This window comes from Ambystoma mexicanum, chromosome 4q (genome assembly GCF_040938575.1).
Source record: "Ambystoma mexicanum isolate Mex_15411 chromosome 4q, UKY_AmexF1_1, whole genome shotgun sequence".
NCBI classification, from domain to species: Eukaryota; Metazoa; Chordata; class Amphibia; order Caudata; family Ambystomatidae; genus Ambystoma; species Ambystoma mexicanum.
The window spans coordinates 881265418-881291598 of record NC_090928.1 but is presented as its reverse complement, the minus strand read 5'-3'; positions in this window follow the sequence as shown (position 1 = coordinate 881291598).

Below are 26181 nucleotides of genomic sequence, written 5' to 3'. Positions count from 1 at the left end.
ATCCCTCACGCACCGTGCGCCTCTCCAAAAGAGGGGGATGACACTGCCATGGTCAGATTTACAAATCGACTTTGTAGGCCCCGTGATTCGCTCTGCTAGGGGGAATAAGTACATGTTGACTGTGACATGCTTGTTTACCAAGTGGGTGGAATGTCTCCCAGCCCCAAATTGCAAGGCAGAAACTGCAGCTGCCTTGATGATTAACCACATCTTTTCCCGTTTTGGTCTACCTCAAAGGATTGAGTCAGACAGGGGTAGCCACTTCACCAGTGAAGTAATGAAAAAGATGTGGGAGATACTGGGGGTCAAGAGAAAGCTACACATTGCTTATAGACCAGCTTCTTCTGGGGCAGTAGAGAGATATAACCGGACAATTGTGAGCATCTTAAAAAAGTTTGTGGCAGATTCTGGGCCAAGTTGGGATATCCGATTACCTCTGGTCCTAATGGCCATCAGATCTACCCCTTCATCTGCAACCAAAATGTCACCATTTGAGTTGATGACTGGGCGCAAGATGGTGCTTCCACAGCATTTGCTCTACAGGACCCAAGAGCAGACACTGATAAATGCCTCCACTACTCATGAGTATGTGGAGAATTTAAGGAAACACCTTCAACATGCTTTTGCTTATGCTCAGCGGAATCTAGAAAGATCGGCTGATAGCATGAAGACCCATTATGACCTGAAAACTTCCAGGAAGGAATATCAGGTGGGAGACCGGGTCTATCTATACAACTTCCAAAGGAACCAGGCCAAGCAGCGCAAATTTTTGCCTACATGGAAGGGACCCTTTGAGATCATCGACAAGATCTCTCCTGTGGCCTACAAAATCCACATCCCCAAAGGTCCTTTGGCAGCGGGGGAAGACAAGTGGGTCCACATAAACCAGTTGAAATGTTGCCATCCCAGGCACACTCTGCAACAACTGGAGGAATCCTCTGGAATCCTAGCGGGCACTGTCTCAGACTAATTCAGTTCCAACCATAAAACATACCACATCTAGTCTCTAAAATATTGTGATTTGCATGAAACTGTCTCTTAGTTATACTGTTTTTTTTTTCAAAATAAGAATGTAATGTTTTGTTATGATGAAATGCATATGCTGCCCCACTATCTCAACAGTGGTGGAAAAACGTCTATGAGTAGGTATTGCCGCTTTTGCTTTATCATCCTAGGAGAGATGAAACCATGGAGAATGACCAAGGAGGACGATCCGGAGACCGCGAGCAGAGACGCAACGGGCCCGGGGTACCGCCCAATCTTCCCATCAGGACCGGCGAGGAGAACCGATCGATCAGTACCGGATGGAGGAAAAGATGATGAACTGTGCCATCTATTGGAAGAAGATGAGGAAACATCCCAGGTCTTGCGAGTCCCATTCGTGAAATAGAATGGCCATCGCAAGAGGGGGGCTTGTGGGATGTATTTACCCAGGCATCCGAGCCCTACCTCAAAACTGTGCAGTACTGACATGGAAAACATCATGATGGCCAGAGCTTCCCAGAAAATGCACAGGGAAATGCATGAAGAATAGGCTGCCACTCATTTTTGCCGATGTTATGGGCACAGAAGGACACTGCCTAAAACCACCATTGGACTACCCACACAGTAGTCTGAAACCATTGGGAGTGGCAATGCTGATTGCCAAAAGCAAACCCATAACTGTGGAGAATTCATTTTCTTAAATCCCAAAAAGGGGTGCAGTACCAGTACTCACCACTATCCAAAAGCCGGCGTTTTAAAACCACCAGATTTTACTTTTTTGTAGAAAACTGAATAAATGAACCCAAAACAGGCCAAAGAAAGACTTACTGAGAGGTGGATCCAATGTAAAGTTATATTCTGAAGTGACTTGAAGGTTTATAACAAGACTGGCTGAGCTGGGGATTTCAGCAGTTTAAGTAAATTTGGACTGAAAGACATTAAAAATCTCAAGGTTTAAGAGAAATGAGTGACCTACTTTGAGTGTCACATAGGTTGCAATTGTTTAAATGTCATAGTTTTGAACTTAGAATCAGCATTCTAGCTGCATATGTAAAAGAATTGTCTTGACTTAAACTGGGAAACAAAAAGTGACATTTTATCTGAAACCTGGCTTAAGGAACTGAATTCTGCCTGGCAACTACCCCCATCAGGAGTGAAACTTGAGTCACAGCTGTGTTCCCAGGCCTAGCTGCCCTTTTGCTGCTCACACCAAAAGGGATATGACACTTCCCTGATTGAATTACCTGGGCTCCGCAGGAAATTGAACAAAGCCCTGTCCTGACTCAGGCAAAGGTTTTATTGGCGGCAGTCGTAAATGGAGCTTCCTCCTGAAGCAAAGGGGAGGGGCACTGCCTGTGAGAGCAAGCTGGCTTGGCAGAACTGGAAAAACCAGAAATTCAACCTTGTGCTGGAGGAAAACCACACCCCTTTGGGGCCAGAACATAACTCTAAAAAGATGAATAACTCATAGAGCGGACTTGTGAAAATTGTATAAATGACACCATAATTCTTGTGATTTTTCTGCCCACATTTTAAGAGGTTTTTAGAACCGGTGGCATGTTCAGGGGGGTTTTAGCGGAAAAGAGGATATTACTCAAAATGTGTGCATGTGAAAAATCTGACACTTCATCAACTAATGTCCATACTCCTTGCGCACATGTGTGTAAATTTGGGTCAATGTCCGGAATTGCAAAATCAGTTAAAAAGTGAAATATGTGCCATTTCTGAATGCAAGCCCCCAGGAAGAGCAAAGTTTGGACAGGGTATATCTCCTGTGATATGTGATGTGTGCATGTAATTTTAAACCAATGTTTACCTGTGCAAATATGTCTTTTGTTATCATATATAGATTGTGTGCAATTTGACAGGGGAGTGCCCTCTCTGCAAGCCATAAAATGACATCGCTCTGACTCACAGTTCCTTCCCCAATCAAGTGAGACATGGAAATTTGACCAGTGGCAAGTGGAGAGGGGTAGGGTCTAGTGATGCTGCATACACACCCACTCTCAAAACACATAAAAACAGAGAGACAGGACAGATAGGGACCTTCAAATCCATTTGCAGCTGGAAGCTCTGCCGGGAAAATCCATACTTTACCTCCATCAACCTTCAGAGAGCAGACATAGAGACTTCAAATCTATCAAATTTCCAGAACCAGAGAGAGAGCAGAGCTGACCCAGATCACTGTTAGCAGAACCAGAGAGAGCAGACCCAGATCACTGTGAAGTGCAGAGACCAGAGTCCCGTCTAAAACCTGACCAGATCCATGGCGAGGCCCATTTCACTCAAGAATATAGTGTGAGTACCTAGAAAACTGTGCAGAACCAATCTCCTAGTTAAAATAATATAATTCAATCTAGCTTAATCTAAGTAGAACTGTCTCCTAACTGTCACCTGTCATTTGCATAGCTGTCACCTGTCATTTTCTAGCTGCAAGCTGCACTTGTCTTTTTGAACTTTAAAATTTCAAATCTGAAAAACGACCTTTATTTAATCGCTCATATCTCCGTGACCGTTTGTGCTAGAGACTTGCAGTAACTTTCATCTGGAAGCTGAGATCCTAGGCTTTCCTAGGACCCCAAAACGATAGTGATAGTCCTTGTAGTTCCTCTGTAATCGCGCCAGACGCATCCGCGAATTTTGCTGCGATTTGAAAATTTCTCCACTTGCAAAAAGATAGCTGCTTTTGCTTTCCTCTGAATAAAAATCGTTTGCCTCATAAAAACTATCCCTGCATCACTGCTAGAGTGAGCCTGAGCTAATATTAACTTGATTTCACTCACCCTGAACCTCTAAAGGGAATTAAAAGCATTTTAGCATATTTTTTTCTTCATTTCCAGCACATTTAAAAGCATTTTGCCTGTGTTTTCAACTTGTGTAGTCTAAGTTGCTGGGTGAACTGAATTACATTTGAATTGCATTTCTGAGAACTGTGTGCTTCCTTCCATTTCCTTGCATTCCATAAAAGGGGGGGGTGAATTGCCAGAGAAAAGTGATTACATTGTTTTGTTGAAATCATATTGAGTATTTTCTATACTGCATTTCATTCATTCAACCTTGCATTTCCTTGAACCCTATAAAACATTCTCTTCCACATTATTCTTCTGTCCCTATTTACCAGTGTGCTATCTTATCCATTTCATGTCAACTCCTTAGTGATTATAAAGAAGTGTGCTAGTGCCAGATTCTCCGTTGTTAATCTTTATCATATCAGATTAAGTGTGATATTCAATTATTAATTTATTATAAAGTGTGATAGATATATATTGCTTTACTTCTCAAATAAACCTTTTAATTTGCAAAACAGAACTACTTCTTGGCTCAGTGGGGTCAGGAGGATTCCAAGAGAGGGGTGTTATATAGGGGTAGTCATCCAGAACGCATGAACTGGACATAAAGATATATCAATAAGGGTTTTCATTCAGTATTCTAGACTAGGCGTTGACTTGGCTGTAGTGCTGAATTGAATCCTCTTACAGCTTAGTAACCTGAGTGGCTAAGATTGAACACTAAAAGTCGACCCCTATATTGCGCTGACCTTCTGTGCAAAAGGCATCATTCTCTAGAGTCTTGAATTCCACAACCATGGAAATGTGGCTTTTTCTTTTGACTCATAATACCAAAAGCATCTTGTAAGGTTTGGGATTGTTCTACTTTGATAGCCCAGGAACCACGACATCACCAAGCAAAGCCATAATCCAATTCACGGACCCTGCTATAGCTCTGTCCCTTTTCCTTACCCAAAAAAGCATTACATCTGAATTTGGTGGGCTAGGATTCCAAAAGGGAAACAGAAGAAGGGATGAGGTGGGTGATCACACAGTAGGGAAGAGATGTTTACGTCCACTCCCTGCTCTGTGCAAAACACTAGATATTCTTTATCGTTATACCATCTCTCCAGTCAGGCTCCACACTGCGATGACTTAATTGCATGCAAACTCCCAGTGTGACTCCACCTTTCCACACCACAAGCCCTCCTTTGCTACGTTGCTCTTTGGTCAAGACATCCACAAGGGCATTTTATTGCCGTGCTTAATTTATCAGTCCTGTTTGTATCTCCACACAGACACAGTCACATATTATACTTACACCTCTAAGTGTACGACCCAGTTCCTGAATGCATTTAAAAGTGTGCCCATGTACACCTATTGGCCTTACTAGACCATGCTATGTTTCATGTGTTTGGGAATGAGTTATATCTGTCCCTTTATACATATGGTCTCTAGATTTCTGAAATACTCATGTATGTAGCCCTCTCCTCCCAAGAGCACCCATGTGGAGTCTACACAGTCTCTACAGAATGGTAATCGTTTAATGCCTGAAACCTCATGCTTTTTAGGCAATGTTTGGGTCAAATTTTGCAGTTAACTGCAGAGTTGGACCCCATTTTTAAAAACGTTTCTTCAAGGGAGAACCCATCCCAATGCTTCGTGAGGGGTTTGGGCGGTGCTGGCTGTGCTCGAATACAAATTGAGACTATACCTTTACACCGCCCCACTATTTAAAGTCCCCGACTGCCACTGAATATTATGTGACTAGACTGGCTATTTGGTGAAGCCACTCTAACCATCTCTTACTTTGTCACTGTCATACATGACATTTTGTAGTGGGTATCATCAGTCAGCCGGTCTTCAGGGCAAGGGTGTGAAGTTCACTGCCTTGAAATGCTGGGTTGGAGGGACATCATCTGAAAATGCTTCTTCAAAGACCCCAGCAGAGCAGAGCAGCTTGCTCGTGGATTGCCAGCATGTTCTCCCAGCTGACATATAAAGAGGGCATAAGCACACTGCAGTGGGTCAGTGTTTGATTATTGGTGCAAGGCCTTTGAATCAAACAAACATATAGACATACTACAAAATTGACGCCTGCAAGATTTTAAATAACAACATATTAAGTTGCTCATTCTACATTACAAAATTAATTGTAACATGTTTTATTTTATTGTTTTAGATGTAGGCATAGTTAACACCAATAAAAATGTAGAGTGTGCCATAATTATTTGTATTTGTATTGGATTTTATTTATGGAGTGCTAAATGCTAAAGTCTTGACAAGTAAAAGAAACAGCACAATTCAAGTGGAAATAAATGGAACAATGAAATCAGCAGGCAAGCTAATGTGTTTTGAGAAGAGAATGGAAGTGTGAAAAAGAGGAGACAGAGCAAAGGGGGAGAGGGAGTGTGCTCCAGTGTTTTGGGGTCAGTAGGGAAATGGAACGAAAGCAAGAACCATGTTCTAACATGGAGGACACGGACTGTAAGAAGAAAAAAGGGTTAGGAGCTAAGGGAGCTAGAGGGGGAGTAGAAATGAATCAAAGAGGAAAGATGGAAGAGGGGCAAGCCATGGAGTAATTTGAAGACAGGAGAGAAAAAAAAAGAGAAAGCACGGCTGAAAGCTACTGTGGTGATGCAAGTGCAGGAGAGATTGAGTCAAGCAAGGAAAAACAAAATAGAAGATGCAGGGATGAATTATATATAGAGGGAAGAGGAATCAGATGGGCAGCCAGGGGGGCCAATACGAGAAAAACAGTAAAATAAATGAGAAAAATAAGAGAAGAAACAAAGCATTTCATATCATTAAAGAAAAGGAAGGGTATGCCTTCCGAATATTAAAAAGCTGGATATGGCAAGAGCGGAAAATAGCAGATATGAACAGGATTACTTTTCATCAACATAACATTGCTTAATGTAGTGATTCCAATTGCTGGGAGACTTGTTTAATCTATGGCTGGGGAGGTCTATACTTAAAAGAGAAAAAAGCCTTTATGGTCATCAAGGGGCACCACGGCTTCACTGCAGGGACCATCAAGGGGTCAGTCAAGGCCTTGCCCTGTCCTCCAAATCAGTTACTCCAGCTCCCTGCTTCACTCTAAGACTAGGCCCAATTTCTGCAAGGAAAGCTCCAGATTTTAGTCAGCTGCACACCTCAGATTTAGTAGAGAGAATCTCCAGTTGAGGAGGAGTAACCTATTTATAAGCCAAATGACATCATAGATGTGTCATCCTTCTCGCACCACTGATAGGGCAGTGGTCAAGGGTTCCCTCTCCCTCTGGAAGCCGGTAGGTCCAGAGAATGGGGAAGTGATTTGAAAAGCCAGGGGAGGATACCCCATCAATTATATGACAAAGACAGGGGGTTGGATCTGGCTTCTGTACCAGGGCACTCACATTTTAATAAATACCCTTTCTCAACAGATTATGCCACATATGCCAGCATATTCAGACACTAGATATTTTTGTGACTCAAATGATCTGACCTAGAATTTTGTAGGTTACTCTATGGCAGCGTCACCGTTTTTCCTCGTTTACGCCCAAACTATATTGCTGAAAAATCAGGCCTTCCATGGGTGGAATACCTATCACCTGTTACACATTCTCTAAAATGTTTATGATTGTCATATTTATGTAGAGGACACAATTCATTTTTGTCTTATAACTTTTGTTAAGCTGATGTCACCAAACTTGTGTCAAAAGCAGCTCAAGGACAGCTTTTCATAATTCCGAACATTAATAATGTATGATTAATACTTCCCAAGTAATCCCTAAAATAGCATATCTCCTATTGTGTGCAATGGGTATGAAGCTCTGCCTACACTCTTCCCCCTCTCCTAGCAGAGATATGGTTTTTGCTCTGACATCAAGAGGGTCCCTTTTGTTTACATTTGCCTACAGCTTCAAAGGCTAATGGCCATGTTTACAACAGCCTGAGTGCTTTTGGTCGTAAAACTTGTAGGTCCAGGGAATACCTGAGCTCATTCCCTTGGCAACACAGCTTTGAAATCCAGTTCCACTTGTGGGGGGTCTCACAGCCATGGATTGAAACATACTGACAATTAATTCCCCCTTCCATTCTTCAGCTAAAATGGCCTCTTTAACTTGCATTATGATTTGAAATAAACTCTGGAAATGCACTCCATTAAATAGTAAAATGTCACTTGCAACACTGTTCCCTGCCTACAAGGGTTACATGTGGGCAACATAATTACACTTTTCAAGACTTTGATGACCATCTGGTTTTACAAAGTGTTACTTAAGGCAAAATCAAAATGTCTTTTGTAGTCGCAGCAGTGGAAAAGGGCTTTCATTTGACGGCAGCATTTTAACCCAGTTCAGGCTCCCAACATGACAGGAACTAAACTCTCATGTTGAAAGTTTTGCATCCATATGCAGGAACATGTCTTTAATTGAAAAGGACAATGGCTTTGGAAGGCAATGATTTTAGGTCAAAGTACAAAACTCCATTCTGCAGTGCAAATATGCACACAATCTGGTCACTGTATTTACATGCTGGATGTCTCTGTTTCTGGCAACATGGTCTCTGCTTTTCCAGACCTTTTTCAAAAGTATCATGAGGTCTTCCCCTCATGTGTGGCAAGTAACATTTTCAGATATCCCAGGCTTAGATGCCTAAATTTGCTCCTTTGTGTTTGGGCAAGGGTCTCATTTTGCAAGTAATCCAGCACAGGTCTTTTACTGAGGGGCAGGTCCCCCCACTGACTCTGGCCTGTAGTCATGGCATTTTAGGCATTGTAGGGCTATTTCACCCCACAAGTGCCAGGCCACTTTACATCCTTTGTTATTTCATTGTCATGTCATGTAGCTTGGTATGTGGCCAAATGCGTTTTACCTGTATATGGCACATCATCCTGCTTCCGGCAGTCGCAAGTATATCTACGAGCCTGGGGACAGGTCTCACATGTTTACTTTTTTAATGTCACATTTATGGATGCAGTTGTTTATGCTTAAAACGCAGCTGTCTCTCCCTAGTCTCTGGTATGCACTGTCATTGCAGCAGTCAAAAAGCAAAGGAGAGCTTAAGTGCTGTGTCTGGAAACAGGAATACTGACATTTGTATGCATGGTGTTTCTACTTGCATCACTGATGAGTTGTAAATTCAGGCAATGGCAGAAGATGACCTCAGTAGACCTTTGTCCTTTTCAACGTTGCACCTCTGTTGGATAGTCTTTTGATCAGGTAGGCATATCCACCAGCAAATGAGTAGATTTTCCTTAATGCTTCTATTAGACTTGCTCCTTTGTGGCACTGACCTTCAAATGCATTGTGTTTTCTGGGCCACTCTCTATTCCCTCCCCTGTCACATTTCAATATGCAGATCAGCTGTTCCGCCTATGAATGAGGCAGCATTTGCAATGAGCACTCCTTTTTCCATATTGCCTGTATTTTGTATAGCCTTACAATGTATTTGTGACACCTGCAAGTGCCGGTACTTGCGTTTATTTAGATTTTTGAGTCGAGGCCTTGATACATTCTGGCTCAATCTGCACCAGTTTAAAAGTCTTGACACCACATCAGCAGCTCTGCACCAACACACATTACATGTTACATATCTCTCTGGACGGGCAGGCCATTTGAGAAATATTCTTTATTATTGCACACAATATACATGTTCTGGCTATGCGTTAGAACCATATTCCTATTTGTGCACTTTTGTCTTGCCATCACAGTTCTTTGACATGATAATCACATAGAAATCTGTGTTTACCAGCAGCATACATGAAAACAAATTTGCCAGTGTTATTGAATGGGAATACGAGGTGCAACGAGTGCTATAACTGTATCAGTGCCGTCCTTGAGGCTAATACCCCCCCCCCCCGCCTTTGTTCTATGAAACACAGCAGCATTCGCGCCAGTTTACTTTTCATTCTGATGCCGCATCATGAAAATGCGGGCCTGGGTGTCGTTCCACGAGTGCTTTTCCTCTGTGTCGGCATCAATGTTTTTGTTCTGAATCCATTCTTCACTGCTATTATGCGTTCCGTGCTGTCCTTTTACTCTTTGTGCAACAGTTCTGCATTCTGTGTTCTGAGCGGTGTCTTTCTGTAAGGTCAATATCCGTGCAGTAATTACAGTACACGTAAATAGACAACCGTAGGGGAAGCCCTAAAATTATCAGCTGGAACAACAAGGTATTGAAGTAATTATACCAATAAAAAAGTCAAAATGCTATTAACATGATTAAATGTTCGTACTAATTAATGTGCATAAGTAAATAACGAGAGCGTTTGAAAAAATGTTATTTTCGAACATTGAGCTGCCATTAGCCATCAAGGGGTAACACAGAAAATCGCCTCAAAGGGGAATACTGAGAGAACCATCCTTGAGAAACCACAGGTTCGAAAAATGAGCCAGACAGAAATTCAGAAGGAAGGATGTATGCATGGACACAGGGATGGGTATGATCAAAATTAATGAATAAAATAGATCTATTGTTCCTATATTTTATTTATTCATCTGTTTGCATTTCTGTAGCCTTTTATTCAAGGTTCCTTAAAAAAAGATTCAGTACAATTGGAAGAAGGGGAACCAAGATGGCTGCGGGCTGAACAGTGAGTGCACTTTGTGGAGGATGTCCTTTCTGTGGAAGAAAACTCTCTTTCAGGCTAAACATCTACAGTGCAGTTGACAGTGGAGTTTTAATAAAGACGGACACCTGATCAAACTTAATCTACAAAATGAGATGTATCTTGTGAGGGTAGTATTAGCATTGTTTTTTTGCAGACCTGGCTCCTGGCTTATGTTTTGAAATTGACATAGGCTTGGCCTGGCAAAGAGCTTGACTAAGACGGGAACTGGAGATCTGGTCAGTTTGGTAAAGTCACACGGTCATACCGCAAGAGCTTCAGACCCTGCTTGCAGCCATGTAAGGATTCCCCGCTCCTGATTCACTTCAGCATTGACAACTGTAACAAGAGTTTATTGGTCCTCTAATCTCTGGGTCACCAGGACTTAGCAAAGAGGGTTGGCGTTGGGAATATGCTGACGAATTGTGCTCTTTGAAGCCAATGGCAGAACCTTTGATTCGATCCTGGGTTAAGGTACAACCTGAGTAAATTCCATCCTGCATTCTTCATTTAGCAAACTGTGGGGACTGGACCCAAGAAAGCCCTTAAATTGCATAACCAGGAGCACCTAGTAAGCGCAAGGAAAATTAGAAGCTTCAGTCCACCAGGTCTAGAACTACGTGTTTTAAGACAATGACAAAAGTGGTAAAACAGTTACACAATCTGGCTAAATTGATCAATGCCATTCATTATACTAACCATAACAAATGAGGTGACCCAGTAGATTCTGACACCGAAAATGTTAAAAGTGGGGGCAAGGAAAGGAAAAAGCAAACGCGGAGCAAGTTGTCTCATCCAGTTGTCTCTGAAACGCCCCTCACACTCTCATGCCTGTTTATTTATTTGCAACTTATAAGGTAGCAAGTGCAACAATTCCCTTTGTGGCACTGGGGTGCACAGCACTCTTTAAGGGATGTAAAATCTGAGATTGTTTCTAAACAATGTTTATTTAACAGAGTGGCAGTGGACAAGAACATAAATATGGGAGTGACTGGGGATGGTTCTTTGGAACCTCAGATACCTGGGCCTGTCAAAAGTGCAACTATACATGTTAATACATTTTTAGTTTGAAAAAACCGTCCCAAGGAAAGAGAAACAAGGCGACAGACCTCATCGGCAGCCTCAGTACATCAAGTAATCCCCACGGTCACAAAAAATACCAATGTATCATAAGAAAGTACAGCAACACATTGCTAATGTGGTCTCAGTGTACACTATAGCACCATATGATATGGCCTGGAGAACCTCGTTTCAAATAGTGATCTTGAACTTCAGCTTAACCTAAAGAATTGAAGGGAGGGCCGCTCCAAAAACCTTGATTCACAGGACATCCCACGTAATCAGCAAGGAACAAATAAAGGAACACACACCTCTATATATAGGATGCAAAGAAAGTCAGTAAATTAGCCCACACATGTATTTATTTAAGGGCTTGGTCAGTTCAAATCAGTATAAATCTGAGGGTGGGGCAGGAGGGGAAGTGCAAGGTTGTGTGGGGGCCAGTCAAGGCAAGCAAGTACTATTAAATACAAACCCTACATAAACACATACAAAATTAACACCGAGGGTAGGGTGGAAACGTTTAAATTGTATTGTATTTATTATTTTTATGATATGGGTTAAAAAGTAAATCTTTCACAATACTGACATACACAGACAACATAAGTCAAATAGTAAAAAAAAACATCTGCACAGCTCGTTTGAAAATCAAGTAACATTTAAAACCAAAGACAATTGCTCACAGTTCATGATTCTTAGCCAAACAGAGTCACTCGTGTTATCAATTCTGAATAAACATATTTAGAAAAATATTAGATGTTTCTCAAATCTCTTGTTGCCGGAGGAACACAAGAGGTTTGATCGTTTCTATTCAACTCTTTGACTTGCAAATCCTACACATTCCTGAGGATCCTTTGCAAGCACTTTTGAAAACACTGTTAAAATGCAACTGTTGAGCTCTGATATAGGCAGCAGAAATGACAAGATCCCAACTGATTGGGGCACAGAGGGCATCATTTTCAAAAGTGTTTTTCAATGGTAAACTCCCATTGAAAACGCTTCGTAAATCAGGCACATGCAGTGGAGGAGTCAAAATTCATGATCTTCCAGAAGGCACTGAAGTCTTCTGGGGATTTGGTGTTAGGTGCCATTAGAAATAGGAGCTATGTCCCATTGCACCCTCAATGAAATCTGCTAGTTGTTTCAGCAGACCTTCAGTTCATGTAGGTCTGGGTTGTCCAACTGAGGCCTGGAGGGCCAGATCCATTATGGGTTTTCAGGATACCCCTTATTGAAATTCATGAGATAAATTTGCATACAGTGATTCTAAAGGTATGCATATTTGTTCTCATGAATACTAATGAGTGATATTCTGATAACTCGTCAGTGTTCCGGCCCTCGAGGCCCGAAATTGGACAACCCTGATGTAGGTGGAAGGGTTACTGAGTGCCAAGAGCATGACTTGAAAGGCTGAAGATTGTAATGGAAATACTTGCTTGAAAAGTACGTTTTATTATTTTTCCACTTTTTAGATGATTTGTATAAGTTAGCTTGCTGAAAGCTGTCAGAGTCACTTTTCCTGCAGCTGAGCATCTTAATGATCTATAGCTGGTATAGGTTTTGATAAATGCATTGAGGTATGTGGGAGCATGTCCATGTTATTACTTGTGAAGAATGCACAAGGATTAGAATTCAATTATCTTTTTCTCGTGGGAGCCATTGCAAAGTCTTTAGGGCTGGTCTAACATGGTCGTGTGTTTCAACTTCAAATGAGCCGAACCACTTTGCTTGGAATCAATTGCAAGAGGTGGTTGAGGTGTTTGGGTAGGTCCATCCTAGCCAACACCGTAGCCCGTGTTCCCTCACTTTGTGATGCATGTTGAGGAATGACAGAATCCGCTTTAGCATGAACAAGTCGAAGCCGTTTGTATAGGCAGTTCCTCTATCAGTTTACTTTACGAGGTTTAGTTCAACACATTGCTTATGTTTTTTTATTTTTTTTATTTTGGTGTCCGGGTTGGAATGTTTACATTGAAAGGGCAAGCAAAAACTAGCGTCTGGAATGTTCATCGCTGTGAAGATAATTTCCTTTTTGGATGCGATCAGACACAGGTGGTTTTCAACCATTCAGTCTTGTATCAAAACCAGGCACTTCGGGATGTTGTGCAAAGTTATTGCCAGATTCTGCTGCTTGAGGTCTATCTGCCTGTTATCTGAAGACATCTTTCCTCATTCTAGCATATTGGTAACCATTTTGGTGTCTGGTGCATTTCGTACGGTCATCTTGTGCTCCGATCCTCTACCACTTGTGTGTCTTAATTGTTTATGGGGAAATTCCTTTTTTTTTAAATGTTAGGGCACAGCGTGTTAAGAAGTCTCGGCATATCCTCTTATTATCATGAAGATTTGTCATGGTGGTGATTGTCGAAGGTGGTGGCAGAATAGGCTTGATTAAAGTTATACTTTGAAACCTGTTCCATAGGTCAGTCTAGGATAAACGTATCTCCTGTCTTACAGCTGCACACACTATTAGTTTCTTAGGAATTTGGAGAAGCGAAGAGGGCGATCTGATCAGGAAAGCTGTGTCACCCAAGCACGTGTGAAAGGTTAACAGAGATAATCACCCCAGTATGTCATTTCACCAAAATACCAGGGGTTGCGAAAGTGACATTACACGACCCTTGACCCCCTGATAACATCACAAGAAGTGATGTCATTTGACCCTGCACCTATGTAACATCACGGAAAGTGCTGGCAAATGACCTTCAGATTTTTCAGATGCGTCTAGCACCCATTTTTCCAGGGACTCTCATTTCAGCCAGATATAAGAACCGAGGCACGATAATACATTTGGGGAATGTCATTTTCCAGATTCAACGTGGGGTCTATATGTAAATCATACATAATGCAGTGCTTGTAACAGGGTAACTGAAACCTCTAACGCAGACTACAGCTAGTGTATGAAACATCTATAGATCAATGGACACAGAAGTACTATGTGGCGCTGCTGTGTTAAACTAACCCAAAAAGCACTGCCCTGGAGAGGCGTGCGCTGCTGCATGAGCAAGGCCTGAAAATTAAATAATTAACCAAGATTTAGTATCAACAAAAGTCCCTGGTTATAAATGTATCTATGAGTCAGCTACCACTAGATAGAATAAACCTATTAGACTGGTCTGCATGCACACAGGGGAGTTCACTTGATAATATTATCTTTGCTGGAGTAGAATACCTGGGAACGTTTCTTTCAAAATAAATATACCCTAGATCCCCCATAGGTTTTATTATCTAAGCATAATAATGGGTGCCAGAGGACTTAAAAGGCTACCACCTTTTAATGTAATATCATTGCTGCACAAATAAATCTGTGGCACCACACAGTTACTCCAAATTGAAAACACCCACAAGTTGCTTTTCACCTGGGGACTCACTGGCAGACTTCAAGGCATGCACTGCACACTACCCCTTTGTCAGACCCAGTGGTGCGCAATAGCGTAGCACAAACATTGCCAACCCCCCTGCAAGGCACGCTGTGGCAGCCCCTCCAAGCTCTTAACAAAGCACAGGGCATGCCACACCCCGGGCCGGCCCAGACCACCACGTGTGCGCAATGTCCATGATGATTATGCTGGTGCAGGGGCATGCACTACTGCAAGTGAAAGAAGTAAATATGTTTTTTAATCAAAGCTTAAATGTTTTATGTAGCGTATAAAAAATCGTGCAGAACCTGGTCCACAAATATACCAGCAACCAGTGGTAGCTGGTGAGTTGTTCTTTTGGAGGGTGTCAATATTTGTCACAAGTATGCGATTGCGACTGAGCGAAGCGAGGTGGCCCGAACTAATGAAAATGGGTTTGGGAGACTCAGGGAGATTCTTCTATCTCCCCTGAGAATTATCTTTGAATAATGGGTTAAAATGGTGCGTTATACAGCACACTTTCTGTGAAAATTTGGGTAAAAGGCCAACAATTTGGTTAAAAGGTCAACAATCAATTTTGTAGGGTACAGGGCAAATCATGAAAAACGTACAATAGATGCAAGTCACCAGACGTGCACAGGACATTTCCCAATGTATTATCATGCCGGTCCCCGCAATATATGCCAATATAAAAACATTTTCATGCTGTCTGTGCCGATACATTTCCATGTTGACTCCACCAACATATGCTAATATTCCCATATAAAACCATACTCATGTTTGCTTTACAATGTTTTTTTTTATAGTATCATTACTGGCACTGGGCACAAAACTGGCTCTGCCAATATATGACAGTACTCCTATGTAAGAACATATGCCCTTGGGTTTGGCTATTAAAAGTAATCTGTGACAATATGAAAACCTGTCCAAACTGGTTCCAATGTAAGCCCGTCTAGACCCATGAAAACACGTATCATGTTTGTGTCATCATAGATGCTCAGTTGATAAAATGTCATGCTACAGTAACAAATATACAAGCCGCTACACCGAAACATCTGTCTAGCGAGGTAACACTACTTATCATGCTTGCTTTTTTAAAGATGCCAAGTAATAAATGTCATGCCACAGTAAGCAGTGGCTAGAATGACTGTACCACAATGGCAGTCTAGCAAGGTAATGATGCACATGAAATTGGCTCTGCCCGAAAATACCAGTAAAACATGCAAAGTCAATAAAGTATGTGGCAAAAATGCTCCAAGGATCCCAGTCTCCCAGGGCCGTTCACACACACATGAACACATGCATCCCCTTTCACCCACTGGTCACTACCCATACACCCCCTCTCACAATCATTCACACTGCATTCACCACACAGGCACACACCACACCTCCACCCATAACATTCAAACACACACTGCCACATTCATACTCATTCACCCACCAGCCACTCACACACACATTATCTTAACTCGACCCATTGCATTCTCTCACAGGCACACATCCACCCACCCACCCAGAACATTAAAAAACACACCATCACATTCATACTCATTCACCCATCAGTCAATCACTCACACCTTTTCATAACTCCACCCATTGCGTTCGCTACAGAGGCACACACCCACACACTCAGAGCATTCAAAAACACACATCACAACATATTACTTCTCATTCACCCACCATTCACAGACATACATCTGACACACACTTCACACAGGCAAAATACACATCAAATCTTTTTTAAAAGCCTCCTTACCTTTTTCCTGCAGCTTCCGTCTGTCATTCCAGGCCACCATTGGCTCCTCCGTGCTGCTCACAAACAGGAAACGGGAAGCTGCAAAAGCTTCCTGGTTCCAGTATGTGAGCTGCAAGGAAGTGAAGGGAGAAGGTGTTGGAGCTGAATGTGGCATGTGCCACATATCACGGTCAGCTCCAATGCAAACTCCTACTGAGCATCTCCCCAGCCCAGAATTCACCCTGATGAGTGAGGACTGGGCCAGAGGCCCACCAGACTTGGTGTGGCGGGCCCCCCATTCTATGGGGGCCCCTGCCACACCAAGAGCCTTTTTTTAAATCTTTTTTTTTTCTTTTATTTGGGCTCACCAGTGAGTGCCTAGCGGTTGCAATTGCGCCCCCCAAGGGTCTCAGCTGCAACCCCTGTGAACCCTCAAATGACGTCCCTATAATCACCTTTATTGTGTTGACCCTTATGTATAATGTTTGTGATCAGCACACCTAGGTTCAGACTACCAACTTGTCAACGATAGTTTCCATGGAATTGTTCAGAGAGCAATCACACCAGATGTTAAGGCGCCCTATAATGAAAACCTTGTCAGATGTGGATTGAAGTTCATTGATGTAGTCATCCCATTCTTTCAAGAGGCCAGTAGGCCTGTTATGGGGATCAGGGGTATTAAATGATGGCCATAATTGAGGCCAAAATAAGGTTTAGTGCACACATGTAAGCATCTGACCCGTATGACTAGTCGTTAAAAAGTACATACAAAAGTAGGTTACACCATGGGGAGGGAGAAATTAATTTGCATTGTTAGTAGATTAAAGTATACAGTTACGGGTATCCACAATAGATATTCTGTGGAGCATTTTTGGCATAATGATCTAAAAGGAACAGAATACTGTGAGAAATTACTAATTAGAATTTACCATTATGGGGTTTTAATCATACAAAGGGTTTATTTTTTATTTTTTTTAATACAAGTAAGAGAACCATTACATATGTCTAGAATACAAAAATGAGAGAAACAAAGTGCAACAACAGAATTAGCATCTTCAAATTATTAATCTGTGTGACATTGTACAAGTATTAGTGAAACACATTTCCTAAACCTTAAAAGGAAAAGAGAAACATAGATATTTACATAAAAAGGATTTGAAGATATTCATGTCATGCAAAGCCAAAATAAGAAGGCACAGCGAAGAGATAAAGTAAAAGCACTTATTTGAATTGCGGAGATTGAACATTTGACAGGCATGCATCCTGTGATTCCGATCAATCGGTTGTGTGCGTGGGGGCAGCAGTGTGGAAAGACCATGCCACCCGGAATGCAAGGAATGGGTGTTGGGCCAGGGTTATTTGGCTAACCCCTGCGAGTAAACTCAACCCAAGGCATACAGAGTTTGACGTAGTTGAAATGTGTCTGAAAAATTGTTAATTTAATCAATTGTTTTTTAAAAAATTAAAAAAACATTTTATATGATTAAAAGCCCATGATGGTAAATCCTAATAAGTAATTTCTCACAATATTCTGTTCCTTTTAGATCATTATGCCAAAAATGCTCCACGGGATATCTATTGTGGATACCTGCAACTGTATATTTTTATCTACTAACAAATGCAAATTAATTTCTCCCTCCTCATGGTGTAACCTACTTTTGTATGTATTTGTATCTTACCCCAGACACCAGTGGAAGCAGAGGGTAACCCTATCTATGTAAACATAGTGCTTAAAATGATAATCAAGCCAGGGAGGTACATTATGCAATTGTTTGTGTATCAATTGTAATGTTTGGAGAGACAAATAGCCAAAAGTCATATATCATGAAGCGTACGTAAGCTGACATGCAGGTAATGCCAAGCAAGAAGCGAGCTGGTATTCTGACTTTGCCCCAAACTCTAAACACATTGAAAGCATCTCATTTCTGCTGACGTAAGGAAGCATTGTACTTTTGTACTATTAACATGGAAGGCCATCTGAATGAAACAAACATTTGTGGGAATTAATACAATCAGCAGAGTGAATGTTGTTATGTTATCTTACAACATTTGTATAGCGCCAAAAGCCCTAAGGTCAGACAGGGGGTGAAGAAAGAACGAAGACTGGAAAGTTTACACAAACAGTGTGGTTTCAAGACTTTTCTAAAGGCTAAGTGGTTGGTTTCTTCCCAGAGTCTTTGAAGCAGATCATTCCATGCATATGCAGCCAAAACTGGAAAGGAGTGTCCATTTCCCTGTGTTCTCTTTACCCTGGCCACTTTCAAGAGGTGGGCTGAGGTGAATCAAAAGTAGACTTGTGTATGGAGACTTTTTCCTTCAGATAACTAGGTGCTGATCCATAGATGCACTTATGACATAAGGTGAGAAGTTTAAAGGAGATCCTAGCTGATATAGGCAGCCAGTGCAGTTCCTTCCTGGCAGACGTAGTTGGTTCATTTCGTTTCATGCCATAGATAATGCGGATAGCTGCATTTTGGATTTTTTGCAATTTGAAAATATCTTCCATGATGGCGCCGCCCAGCAAGGCATTGCATTAATCCACTCGTGGAAGGATAACGGCCCTAACCAATTTTTCTCGGTTGTCTTTCAAAATAAACGGGGCCACCTGCCTTAGCACTCTCAAGTAGTATTCGGTGTTTTTCACAATAGCATCTACTTGGGCGCCTGCATTCAAGGTGGCTTCTAAATAAGTGTCTAAGGTCTTTACCTTAGTGACTACTGCTATCTGACTACCCTCCACTGAAAAACTGGCAAAGGTGGGGGCTAGATTCTCCCTAGATTTCTTAGACCCATATATGATTAGTTCTATTTTTCTGGCGTTTAGACACAACCAATTTGTGGTCATCCAGTTTTTTATGACGTGGTAGACCCCAGGTCCTCCTGGTAATTTCCTGACAACACCAGGGACAGCTGGAAATCATCGGCATAATTCTTAAAGAAAAAGGCCAGTCTGTCCAGTTCTTTACACAAGGGCACTATGTAGATGTTAAAAAGTAGAGGGGATAAACATGCCCCCTGGGGAACACCACACAAGATGGTCTCCACCTCAGATGCAGAGTCTCCCCAATACACCATAGATCTTCTATCTTCCAAAAAAGACTTGACCCAGTTTATCACCTCATCAGCAAGGCCACCTGTGTCTCGCAACCGCTTCAATAGGATCCCATGATCTAGCAGATCAAAAGCTTCTGACAGATCCAGTAGTATCAGCGGCCCTGATCTACTTTTCTCCACTATAGTCAGCATATAAGTTTGGAGATCCACCAGAGCACTCTCCGTGCCGTGAAAATGTTGGAAACCTGGTTGGCTTCCATGCAACTGACCAGAGTTTTCCATATAGAGTTGGAACACTATTCAAGGTTAAACAACATTCAAGTGTCAGGGTCCATGACTTGGCTGAATCACTGGAAGTGATGAAGTTTTCAAATGCCATGTAAAGTAGTTTTGTAGCACAACCTCTGCCCTTTTTGCTATGTTATGTAAGAGGCTAGTTGTTGAGATGGTTGGGACATAGGGAATATAAGTGCAGATCAGAAGAATCTATTTTCTCGGTGCCAATGTTTTTCTAAGTGAGATGTGGTGGGGGCATATGTGGATCCGAAAGTGAGCCCCAGATGTAAGATTCCTGCTGATTTTACTACCGATTAGGTCTGTCGAGAGTGAGAATGTGTTGGGGTTGATGGAAGGTGTGAGGCCAAAAGCTGGTAGGAGAATTGTAGTGCTTGGATCATGTAAGTGTATGCATAGGAGGATACTAGCAGTTGTTCGCTTGCACTAAGTGAGTGGCTATCTGATGTGCATAGAGTAAGGTGGAAACTATAATAGTGAGCATGTTAGTGAATTAGTAAGGCAAAAATCAAAGAGCAATAAAAGTGATGCAGTAATGAAGGTGCCCTACATGTTATGCAACACATCAGGTCACAAGATATGGTGGGTGCAACATTCACTCCTTAGTTACAAAAATCGAAGAGCCACATGAAATTCAATTGTTAAAGGGATGTTATGATATGTTATATGGCATTATTTTTGTAGCACCTACTGCCATTGGTATGACCTCAAAGCATTGTGGATTTAACACCTTTGGAGAACCTTGGTCCAAGATGTGAGATTTGATGGAGGATAATAGATGCGCGTGAGCATATTTTGCCAGAACAGATGTCGGTTGTGATGCCAAATGGTGATTATTGCAGATGAATGCAGTTGGGTGGCTGTGCCCCGGGAGCTACAGCTATGTTCCATTGTGATTAAGTGCTATACATACCAGTGAATCAAGGCTGATATCTACGTACCATGTAGTTATGCATATCCTATCATAGGGATTGACTAGAATCCTTTCCATGAAGACTAGGTACTGCCTTTTTGTTTCCTCTGATGACTCATCGGGTGCCCCAACCTTCCTGTTTGGGGGTGATAGTTCACCAAGAAGGTGGGATAGGTCAATCAGGATGCAGAAGGGAAGAACCAGGTCTTGAGAGCCTTCTGGAAGGCGAGATGGTCCTCTATGTAGAGGATTGTGAATGGAATCAAGTTCCAGATAGTGGGAGCTTGGACGGAGAAAGAAGATTCCCCAATTCTGGTTGATTTTGTGTCTGGTATGATGAGGAGGAGAGCTGTGCCTGATCTCAGGTTTCTAGTGGGCTTGTAAGGTGTGAGTTTGTGTTGTAGATTTTCTGGTCCTGTGTTGTACAGTGCTCGGTGGGTGATGCACATTGCCTTGAAGATGGATCATCTCCTGATCAGCAGCCAGTGAAGGACACGAAGGGTAGGTGTGAATGTTTTCTAGGGCAAGAAGGAGCCTTGATGCAGTGTTTTGTACCCATAGGAGTTTTCTAAGTTGTGATGAGGGCGCCCCCAGGTATTGGGTATTAGCATAATCTAAGTGGGAGAGGACAATTGTCATGATCACAGCCACTCTGGGTGGGAAGGTAAGGTAGGGGACGATGCATCGGAGAATGCGTAAGTTAGGTAGCATGATTTTGTTACTGAGTTAATGTGAGGTGATAGTGTCAGGTCTGAGTCCATAGTGCATACAAGGTTTTTACTGTGTTGGATGTGGAAGTGGGTGGGCCTAGTGGGTGCAGCAAAGAGGCGGGTTGGGGGAAGAGGGCAGTCTCCATGCAGATTTTGCAGGTTTGAGAAGGAGGTGGTAAGCAGTCATCCAGTGGTTGATTTCCGTGAGGTTTGATGCAAGATTATGGGAGGTGGAGACAGGGCCCTTTTGGATCTTGGTGATGATTTGGATGTCATCTGCATTGTTGTAACAAGACAGGCCATGTGAGTGGATGAGAGTGGAGAGGGAGCTCAGGAAGTGGTTAAGAGCAGAGATGAAAATGAGGCACACTGGGGTGCTCCGTGTGTAACTGGGTGGGCAGTTGAGAAGAGAGGCATGTGTATTATTTGTGATCTGTTGGATAGGAAGGAGAAAATCCACTTTAGAGCTGCATCCCTGTGGCAAGAGAGTGCAGTCTGTCCGTGAGGGTGAGGTGGTCAATGGTGTCGAAGGCTGCTGAGAGGTCAAGAATGATTAGTGCAGTACAACCGTCTGAGTCTGAGGTTCTTTTGAGATCATCCCTGATGGAGACTAGGCACAATTCAGTTCTTTGTAGGGTGTCTGAATCATGATTATGCAAGGTCAAGGAGGAGGTTGCTTTTTGTGAAAACGCATAGCTGGGTGTAGGCTGTTCAGTCGATTCGTTTAGCTATGAAACGGGTGTGGGAGGAGGAGGAAGCTTTGCAAGAAGGGGCCTTAAATGTGGAGATAATCTTGTGGAGTTCCCTGCTGGTGATTGGGGCATTGGCGATTCTATTCCAGTAATATTATTTTTTTGGCCGTGCATATTTCTGCCCTTTAGACTTTGAGCTGCTGTGCATAGACTATTCTAGTCTGCATCAATGGGCCATGCCTGTCATCTGCATTCTAGGTCATGGTTCTGGGATTTGAGAGATTTGAGAGCTATGGTGAACCATCTGGGGAAGGCGCCCTGTCTGTTAGAGACGGGCGTGATAGGGGTGAATGTGCTGAGAGCTTCTGTGAGCCATTGGTCAAAGTGGAGGATGGAGAGTTAGGAAGGACAGGGAAGCAAGCAGAGAATCTGACAGGTTTGGAGTTACTTTGGGCCTCATTCCAAGTTGGGCGGTAAGGTTTTACCGGCACCGTTAAGGATGCCGGTCCCGGTAAACCCTTACATCCCTATTCAGAAGTCCCTTAACGGGACCCGCAAAGGACGTGTGGTCTGACCACGGACGTGTGGTCTGACCACACGTCCTTTGCGGGTCCTGCTAAAGGACCAGGTTGCTAATAACGGGCCCACTATTTGCGGGCCCGTAATTAGCACCTTCCCCATTCCCATTGAGCCCTATGGTGGCTCAAATGGGAATGGGGAATGGTTTACTGAATAGCGACTTACCGGGTCCTCCAAGGTCGGAATGACCCAGTAAGTCCCCATTCAGCCAGACCGGACCCGGGTTTGGAGGCAGCCATGGTGCTAGTAGCACCATGGCTGCCTCCAAACTCGGAATGAGGCCCTTTGACTTTCTTACATAGAGGGAAACAGCAGTGTGTGAGATGCAGTAATCAAGGCAAAACATGCAATCATCAAACAGTAATCTATAGGGGCTACAATCACTCTATGGGTGCAACAATCAAAGAGGAGAAGTACATGTTATGTAACAATATGTCACTGAAAAAACTTTGTTAACGGGAAGTTATGGTTAAGTTGCACTAAAAAAAACAGTGAAATTCATAGAAAAAACATTTTTAAAGGGACGTTATGGTTACAAGTAAAACCGAAAAACCTCTGAAATTCACCCGCTATGGTAAGCTAAGCAACCATAACTCGTGCCACCAGCATGCACTGCTAAGACTAGCACCCAGGACATCAAAGATGGCATCACAAATGTCCTTGATGACATCACTGATGACATCACATGTGAAATTAATGTTGATGGAAAGTCCCTACAAGGGGTTTTGTTTATAATGTCGTAACAAGATGTCAGGGGTGATTGGGAGACCTATCATGAACTAATTAATCTATTAAAGAATGTACTCATCTAAACAACATTGTATTGGAGTGTTGTTGTTAATACAGGAACATAATCATACATAAATATATGCAATGGCTGCAGCATGCACCATAGAAGTACAATATTTATAATCTTGTAATTTTGGACAGTAAAATAATGAATGCTACCTTATCAGAGTTTTGAATAATGTTTAACATGTAATAGCTAGCTAACAATTCAAGACTTACTACATACTTGTTCTAGTACAAACAATACATATGAAGACCCACAATGCATACAAATCAGAGGCACATGCAGGGAAACTAAAATAAGGAAGAAAGAAACATCATCACCAGAAAATATTTATAACTTAAAAATGTATCTTCATGTATACAAATGAATTGTGTTTTTGAGGCCTGCTTATTGCCCCATATATGTGCACCATGAGCTGAGACCAAACGCTGAGGAAAGTACTTTAAGAACATACAACAAGGTTAACGTCTAGATATATAGCATATTCTGACTGGTAGTGAACAAAACCACCTGGCCAAGATATAGTGGCCCAGATATGTGATGTCATCAATGACATTTTTGATGTCATCTTTGATGTCCTGGGTGTTAGTTTTAACAGTGCACGGTGGCAGCGTGAGTTATGTTTGCTTAGCTTACCATAACTGGCGAATTTCTGATGTTTTTTGGTTTTACTTGTAACCATAACGTCCCTTTAAAAAAGGATTTTCAGTGAATTTCATGGGTTTTTACCACTGCATGCTATTTTCCTACAATTTACTAATATCATACCTACCCCAATATACCACCATTTTTGTCCAATTTACAAACTTTCACCTTAATACTGAGCCATTTCTGACATTCTAGCATAATTTTTAACACTTCTTGCAACTTGTATTGCAACTTTTCCCACTGTTTTTGCATTTGTTGACATCTGCGAACGTCTGACGTCATTGCGGACCTTCCGGACAGTGCCACGTCACCATGCACATGTGTGCGGCATGATGGCATGTCCATTAACGGGTCCATGCTTCACGGACAGTTTGGAACTGCATTTTAGACTGATCTAGGAACTTTCACAGCTCCTGCACCTATTCTTACTCATTATCCATTAACAATCTAGTGCAAAGCTCATACTATAGTAGCAAAACTGCTATTTATCTTAAAAATGGCATCAGCTATTGCTACCCCTCCTCCCCAAGAGCCACCATCACCACCATCACCACCATCAGCTGGAGGACCTAAATAGCAAAAAAATTGCAATACGCCCAAAGACAATGAAGAGAACCAAGAAGATGAGGTAGAGGAAGTGCCTACCTCTTGTATCCAGAGAGAATCATGGGTGTGGAAGTTCTTTATCATGGGTGTGGCAATCTACCAAGGCTAAAGCTACCAATGTGAAGTCACTCAGTCGTGGACTACCTGGACAGTACTCCTACAGGACCACCTCCATGTGCCGCCACACCAAATCCAACCACTAAAATGCTCTCAGAAAGGTTGTTCCTTTCTTAGCAAGAAGTAGGCTGTCTTCCTCCACCAATACTGTAACCACACAGCCTACTTCTATGGGACACAAAATCCCACCAGCCACCATGCAAGCAATAAAAGAGGCTGTTGATCCATATCTTTCGAAGACAACAGTCTCTGTATATACTGCAACACACCACTCTGCAGGGGGAAGCAATTTCGAAGTGCTTTTGAAGCTGTAATCATGGAGCATGGGAAACACTGCCCCCTACCTTAGAAGTAACACATGCGCAGTATCTTCCCCTGTCCACCTGCCCATCCCATATTAGTGTTTGGTGCCTCTTCCGTCATTTCCCAACCCACGTTCTAACCTCTCCTGAAAAAAAAAGAATACATGAAAAAACAACAAACAAAGGTTTCTTTAGGAAACACATTTCACAGTTAAAAAATAGAAATAAAAAAAATAATAATCTTATAGGCTCCATCTTCTTTACATTTCTCAGTAAAGTACATTGGGCCTCATTACGAGGTTGGAGGTAAGTGATGGTTCTTACCGGCATGGAGCAAATAGCGTGTCCGTGTTGTCTAGAGGACGCTATTAGAGGGCCATTGTGACCTTGTGGGCACAAGCTTTGCGACATGCCAGTAACAACCTTACCGACATGCTGCAAAAGACCCACAAATCGCCCTTACCGGCATAATTTGAAGTGCAGATAGCCCCACCGCCATCCATGCCTCCGGCACTAGCGGTAATAAGCGGAACCGGAAGTAGCATCACCGTACAGGAATGGGAAAGAGCACGGCGGCCCACTTTAAAAACACAATCCATTGCCATCCTCTGTAACCAGGACCCATATCACCACCACACCTGTTCCAACATATGCTGCAGCATATTACAATGCCCAAGGCACGAAAAAAAGGCACGAAAAAAAGGCACTGCGCGCTTGCGTAAGCAGCGCTTCTCAGAAGAGGAGCTCAACATGCTGGTAGATACCTTGGCAGAAAATGGGGATGTTGTCTTCTCCAGTGACATGCAGCGACCTGCAGTGATGCGGAAAAAAGAGATATGGGCGGAGGTGGCGCAGAAAGTGAGTGCCGTTGGCACCACCCCACGCACAGTGAAAGATGTCCGGAAGCGCTGGGACGACCTGCGCTTACGCGTCCGCAACATCATCTCTGCTAACCGTAGCAAGGGGATGGCAACAG